This window comes from Monopterus albus, unplaced genomic scaffold (assembly GCF_001952655.1).
Source record: "Monopterus albus unplaced genomic scaffold, M_albus_1.0 scaffold51.1, whole genome shotgun sequence".
Lineage (NCBI taxonomy): Eukaryota > Metazoa > Chordata > Actinopteri > Synbranchiformes > Synbranchidae > Monopterus > Monopterus albus.
Window position 1 is genome coordinate 6,379,600 of NW_018127931.1, and position 7,489 is coordinate 6,387,088.

A 7,489-nucleotide genomic window follows, 5' to 3' on the forward strand; every position below is an offset into this window, starting at 1 on the left:
TTGTTTGACGATCTGAAACATTACAGTGTGACAAACATGCAAAAAGATAAGAAATCAGTAAGGGGGCAAACACTTTTTCACACCACTGTATATCAATACAATGATATGACCAAATTCAGCTATTTCAATGCTTGCTGAGTAAAATAAAACCTCCCTGAAACCACGATGACCTCTGATTCAGAACCAGAGCTCTGTAAAAAAAAAAAAAAGAGGACACATTAACAAAAAGCCTGCTGATGACACATTAAGAGAGTGAAAGAAACAAGAGCGAGATAATAATGGTTTATTATTGACACATAAAGCACTCAGGTACTTTTCTTTCTCTGCAGCAGCAAGGAAAGAGAAAACTGCTGGTGTGGTTTAACCAGTAATTACAAACTTGTTGAGGTGAATGTGAGCTTAGTCGACCGTTAGAAATGTTCTAGAGACAAGTTTCTAACCAACTCCAATTAGAAACACACTTTCAAAACGTTTTACAGCATTAAAAGAAAGACTAACTGTCCGTCAGCTCTCACTGCCCCTTAGTTTAATTTAGTAGCAGCTAAAGTGTTTCAACAAGAGAATGTTCTAATGAAACAGAAGAACAAGATGTTCAACTTCATTAATTGGAAATTTCTAAATAAGTGCACACACACACACACACACACACTGACCCAACTAATTGGCAAATCGTTGAAAACTGCTCCACATTTAACCACTTTACTGTTGTCAATTTTCCAAATGTGTACTCTGATGGATGCACATTAGTTGCATGGCAGCATTTCCATGTTTAATGTGTCTCAAATGATGAAAAGAGGGAGTTAGCATGGTTCAGGACTTATTTAGCAACTGATGATATTATTTAAGAATACCTTCCTGCATTCCTGTTAAATCAATCATCATTTTATCCACTATGGTTCTTTGTGTCAAATTTTGGAAGTGAAAGAAATTGTATGTATCATACAGACTATAACAACTGGTACAGTACGGACAACACATGTAATGATGAGATGGATGATCAAGGTTCAACTGAGAGTAGAACAGATGCCGATTAGCTGAGATATACTTTGACAGGAACAGGCTCACAGGCTTATTTATCCCCATGACTTGTGCACAAGCCTCAACAAATCTTATGCTATAGGATGTGTTAAGAGAAGGAGTTAGGGCAAACAGTCAAACATACACAAAGGACTAGTGCACAGAAAGTGCTATCTGATAATACACATGATTCTTGCTGCACAATACACATACTGTATATGCTATATATCCTAGGCTTTGAACAGTGCTTTCATTGAGTGGGGATGTACTTATAGCATCTGAATTACTTCTTAATTACTTGTTGAACTGAACATGAATAGTTGGACCAGCATTTGCCCAAGTGCAGATTCTGACCTTTTAAAAGGTTATGTAATATTCTTTCCAAGAACAAGAAAGAGTAAATCAAGCTTCTGTGTCAAAAAATACAGGGAAGAAAAGCAAAGGAAACAAAGATGAATAAAATGCCTCTGAGAAGACAGAAGAAAGAGCTTGCTGTTCTAACCTCCATAATCTACAGGACTACAGACAGAAAAAGCTTGATTAACCCCAATTTAGAACTCAGAATGGTCCTGTACTGCCACTTGTAAGCCCTTGTTCTGATGAGCAGGCCTGGCTAACACTGAATATAACTGTCAAAGTCAGAACTTTGTTAGGACTGGACTGCAGGAAATTATGGGGTTTTAAATGTGTCACTAGAACAAAATAATAAGACAAAATAAACAGGAATCTGTGCTGAAAAAGAATGGCACCTTTAAACAAATGTCAAACTTAACCATGTTGCAATAACCATGAGCAAGAGGCTGTAATTAAAGCTGGCTAATTTGGGTTTAGTAGATGTCAGTCTATGAGAATTTAGGGCAGTCTATGCGTAAGATAAGACAGTATAAACAGGCAATGTATTTCGGTTTACACAGAAATAGGAATGAATTTTAGAAAAGTATTTTCGTGATACAGTCTCTGCAAATGATTGCAAAAAATATTATAAATGACAAAAATATATGGTTTGCATGTGTGTTATTGTTAATAATACATGATGAAAAGGTTACAAGCAGTATGTTGACTTCCTGAATGTTTACTGGTCTAGAACGTGCAACAGCCTCCCACCAGCTAATACATACTGAGCTGGGGGCGGTTCCACTGACTCCATTGAACAAAGTTCTGAATTACACATCTTGTACTGATGCACCTCACCATCAGTGATTCACCAGCTGAGTTGGCAGAAAACATCTCTAAAATGACAGCATCATCTACATATATCTAAGTAGAAATGCTGAAATGGTGCAAAAGCCATGTGCCAAGCACCTCTGTACGTGATTGCAGGGGACCCATTTTCGAGTGTCTTCATCAGATGGGATGATAAGACCACCACAGTCATTATGCTCCCTGGGGTGTGCACTCTTTGGAGCTGACACAAGGGAGAGTAAATGTTGTGTTTTGCCCCTCACACCAGTGCAAGTTAGAAACTAGCTGGTGAGCATCGTAGAGCATTTAAGCAGCTAAAGAGCAAAATATTCTCCTGAGGGGTTGGTAGAGACTAAAAACTAAGCTTAAAGAGAATGACTGTTGACATGAGGTGGACACAAACACCACTCCAGATGAGTGATCATCATATAGGCTTAAAGGGTATGTCAGTGTTGCTTTCACTGCTTCTTTGCTCTGACACTAAGTGGTCAAATAAATAAACTTTATAACTTCCTTAGGTTTTTAAAAAAATGTTTGTTCTTGACAGAGCACAGCTAGCTCATACAAAGAGTTATGTTTGCCACATACATTTTACTGTCACTTACTAAAGCTCAAGGACAGTTAATGCAACACACAAAAGAGAAAAGAAGGCCTCCCACCAAACATGCCTCAGTGTCCGGTTCCCTCTCATCTGACTCTCTTCTCTAGCTCTCTTCGTTTAAAGCATGTTTAGATTTCACACAGGAGAAAACGCACAGCGAGACAATAAAACTCAGTTTATTAGGAAATGGCTTGTGTGTGTGTGTGTGTTATAGCTGCATAACCCTCACTTCCTCCCTTGGAGTTGCTATAGAAACTTGACATAAGAGGCAGTGCTTTTGCCTCTTTGAGTCACCAAGAAAACCTGTGGAACCAGGATCCAATCAGAGGCTGCCAGGGGGACTGAAGGCCAAGTTGCTGAGCCAATCAGGGTGCAACCAGTAAAATAACACATTGTAACTTTTGCTTTCCTTACTTCAAGATATGAGTGGGTATGCCAATTTCACTTTTCCTCTGTTTTTCAGTCAAAGCGTTTTTTCAGTTTCCACCTGCTCAAGCATGTCAGCATGCCTCTGGTGAAATGGTACCAGAGCAGCTTATAACAATTAATAGATCACTGACACGTCTACTCTCTGCACTGAGGAAGTGATACCAAAAAAATAGCTCTCAGTCACAGATCAGAACCCATGAAAGGTCAAACCAGGGGGCAAAGTGTTTAACTATTAAACATGTTTGCATGTCGATTTTTCATTGAAAAAGTGTTATAAGTCTACATCACAATCAATAATGTCAGCTCCACAGCAACATCTATTTTAAGCTTGCTAACATTAGCCACCATTAACCAATGTCAGCCACAATAAAATCCCCAAGTGTAGTTCATTCAGCAAGTGTTTTATTGCTTATGGATGTAACTTTTTATTTGTAAAAAAAAGTGTGCTATTTCTTCTTTTGAAAGTGTAATAGTCTCACTTTTAGGGTTGGTCAGTGAATGAATAACAGTAATTTTTTGACTACTTCTAAGTGTATGTGTGTGTTTTGGCACTAATTCAATATACACAAACCCAAGTTTTGCTTTCCATTGTGTTCTAACTTTTAAAGAGCCCATGACATGCTTTTCCTTGTTTTTTGACTTATGTACAATGTTACAACTGTGAATTCTCATCTTAAAGGTGACCTAAAGCTCAAACAATGAAGTGTATGTATGTTCTAGTATTTCTATGCAGAAGCAACTCAGTTTATACAGGTCTTGCAAACTCTCCCTCCTGACATTTTTTCCTAACAAAATACCAGGTCTAACCCACGATCAGCCGGCCAGTGAAGCCCCCTGCAATGGAGAATGATCAGCTCATCAACGCTGGATTCCCCCAGAGCACAGTACCTGTTAGTTTTGACTGCTTGAGGCCAGTGTGTGCCACATGTGATGTATTGCTGGTTGAGAGCAGATTAACGAGCGATGATGTTATGGTCAGTGCTACGCTACCTATTGAATTTAATTTTACTGCTTTGGGACTGTATGTAGTTGTGTGGGGGAAGACGCAGTGACCACTGGTTGGATTTACCGACCTTGGAGCTACTTGAAAAGGGAGTGATGTTTCCACTACTGGGGGGAAATTAACTTAAATGGTATGTTTAAAAAAAAGACACGTTGCATGTCTGTTAATGCCTTGTTTCTGTAACATTAGAGATAATTGTCGGAAGGCTGGAGAAATTACTATGTCTACATTATGCCAGTTAAAATACGGAGTGTTACACATCTCTTTTCATTGGTACATATACCACTGTTGACCTATCTATGGAGGAGAAACTGAAATAAATTAAAGCCATTGTGGTTTGTTGTGTTGTCCACTTGTGACAGAACACCAGCAACAGGAGTTCACAAACTATCCTCTTGTTTTTAGGAAGCGGCTCTCTGGTTTTATCATTCTGAAAAAATGAGACTATTTGGAGTTATGAGGGGTGCCAAACTAATCTAGAGGTACCCAAGATTAAACATTAAATGGCTGGAAATGAGCAAAATGAGCATGCCTTGGGGACTTTAAATATTTTATAGTTATTATTATTATGTGCATTTTCAAAGTGGGTCTAATGGCTGTGACACACTGCACAAATTATTGCTGAGATTTTGTAATGCAAAAAGACAATAGGGCAACTGCAACAACTGTCCTTACAGCAGCTTACAAGACACTATAAACAGTTTTTCACAGTGGTTCTTTGAGCTAACTGCTAATGTTAGCATGCTTAAATATTCACAGTGACTATGCTAATATGCTTATGTTTTGCATGTAACCATCGTAGTTCAGCGTGCTAGCATGCTAACATTATTTAAGTAGGATTAAATACAAGGTTAGGCTGTAGCTGAGGCTGATATGAATTAGATTTCCAGGTATTTGGTCATAAACTGAAGTAGCAGACACATTACAATTTAATAATGCCCAATCTGAACCATTTTCTACTTTCTGAAAAATAAAACATTTTAAAAGAAGAAATAGCACATTACAAGTGGGCAAAGTGGGGAGCTGCCTCCTGGCCCCAGACCACTTCTTAAAGCCCCATGTCAATGGGTGGCAAAGTATTTTTTATTGAATGTCTGCTTATATAGATGACTTAAACACAAAATAAACAAAAATAATTTGGGCCTTCAGGTGGCTCTTGCATTATTAATACTGAGACCCGGTTTTATAAAGGATCCATGTGTCAAAATGTCATTTTAACATGTTTAATATTTCATTTGTTATTAACAATGGATTTAATAAAATTATAACCAGACTATGGGGAACCCTCTTTCCCAGGGTTCCCTTGTGGGTCAGGTCAGCCCTGATTACAGGCGACTCCTGAACAGTTCACAATATCTGCCAGCAAAAATGATTTCAGGGATCAATCTTCTACCTTTAGGAAACATTTAATGGAAAAAAATGAATCTCAGGCAGTTCTGTTAGTAAATGGCAGCTCTGAGGATACTGCTACAGAGTTGGGGCCGCAGAATTTATGGAAGCCACTTTTGTTGTACAAGTTAAACCTATTGACATGAGGGCAGCAGCACAGGCCATACAGTGTGCAGTACTGTACCCCAGCTCCTCTACTGGTAATACACACACACACACACACACACACACACACACATCATCCACTTGTATAAGTACAACCAATACTTTAGCAGCACAAATAAAAATCTAATCTCTCATCTTCTTCCTTCTTTGTCACAAATGCACATATTCAGTCACGTATGCAAACACATGCCTAATATCCATTAGCATCACATATTTAACTGTTTACCTTCACTGAAAACACTGTCCTGGGAGCAGCACAACAGTGTTTATGTATTGCTTGCATTTCTCCTTCATAAATATAAAATGAGCTGAATTATTGTGGGCACCCTGCGTGAGCTCTAACTGAAATGACCAGCAGCTTGGCCTCCCCTGCTGAGGCCTGCCTAATGCCATTAGAAGGGATCTGATGCCATGGCTCTGTATGTGTGTGGTTTGTCTGACACTCTCACACACATCCACCTCACTGTTTGATCACACACTAATCCTCATTCATATCTCCAACCACAGCAAGGACGTGTAGTGAGTGAAACAGCACACACATAGAGAGGTGCAGTAAACAGTGTACACTGGTCTGCAGACCTAACTCCAAAACTTAACCCCTTAAACCAAGTCTTGACCCTCAAACAGCCCTTTGGAGGGGTCTGGGAAAGTGAGGACCAGCCAAAGTATCCTAATTTTCCCAAAATATCCTTCCTTCCATGGTTTAAAATTCAAACTGGTCCTCACACTGCTGAATATACAAGAACACACAAACGCGCACACACACACACACACACACACAAATACTGTGTGCCTCAGTTATGTAACAGTGGGGTGGGTGGGGCAGACAGAGAGAAAAGAAAAGAGCATCAAATCAATAAGATGGCACTAGATTTATATTTGGTAACTAAGTGAACCTGCCCACACCTCCCAGTACCTTCTAAAATCATACATTTTGATAAGTTCGCTTAATTGATATTTTTAAAGAACTGTGACATTCAGTGAGCAGAACATTTTACAGCTGAAAACTCATCTTGTGAGTGCTCTCTGGTGGACAAACTGGGCAATAATTACACAGGAACCTCAAACAATATTTGACATTTCTTTCTCTCTTTCTACTAATTAATGGATTTAAACTTAAACATTGTTTTATCTGTGATAAATTGGCCAGTACTGGTTATGCTATTGTAACAATCTGGCTCTAATAAAATGTTCATCAGTAAGGATGCACCTTAACCAGTATTGGAATTTTGAGGCTGATCAATACAGGAAATAGATATTTAAAATGATAATGTCAAAACATACACAACAACTGGCCCTTAAATTTGGTTATTTCTGACATGGTATGTACCAATATATCTGCATTTAGCTGAAATCATTTGATAGTATTTTGTAATAATAATACTGTAATATTGTGTCTGTGATTGTGTGTTGCCATGAACAAAGTCTCTGTTCCCGTGTGTCTGTTTCTTTGGCACAGTGAGAGTGCTTTGAGTTGGTGTGTTAGTGTTATTCCAGATTGGTCCACAGATGACTGCAATCTCATAATCACAAGTAACATTTTATTTTTGGGAAAAAAGAATAGAGCCCAGCATGGTGGAAAAGAACTGTGGTGGCCAGCTCTGACTCCTTTCTATTGTTCTGCTTGTACTGTAGGAAAGGGCAGCAGAACTTTTAGTGGGAAAGTGGCTGCTCTGCTGTTACAACAAGGAGAGGCAGGGGAA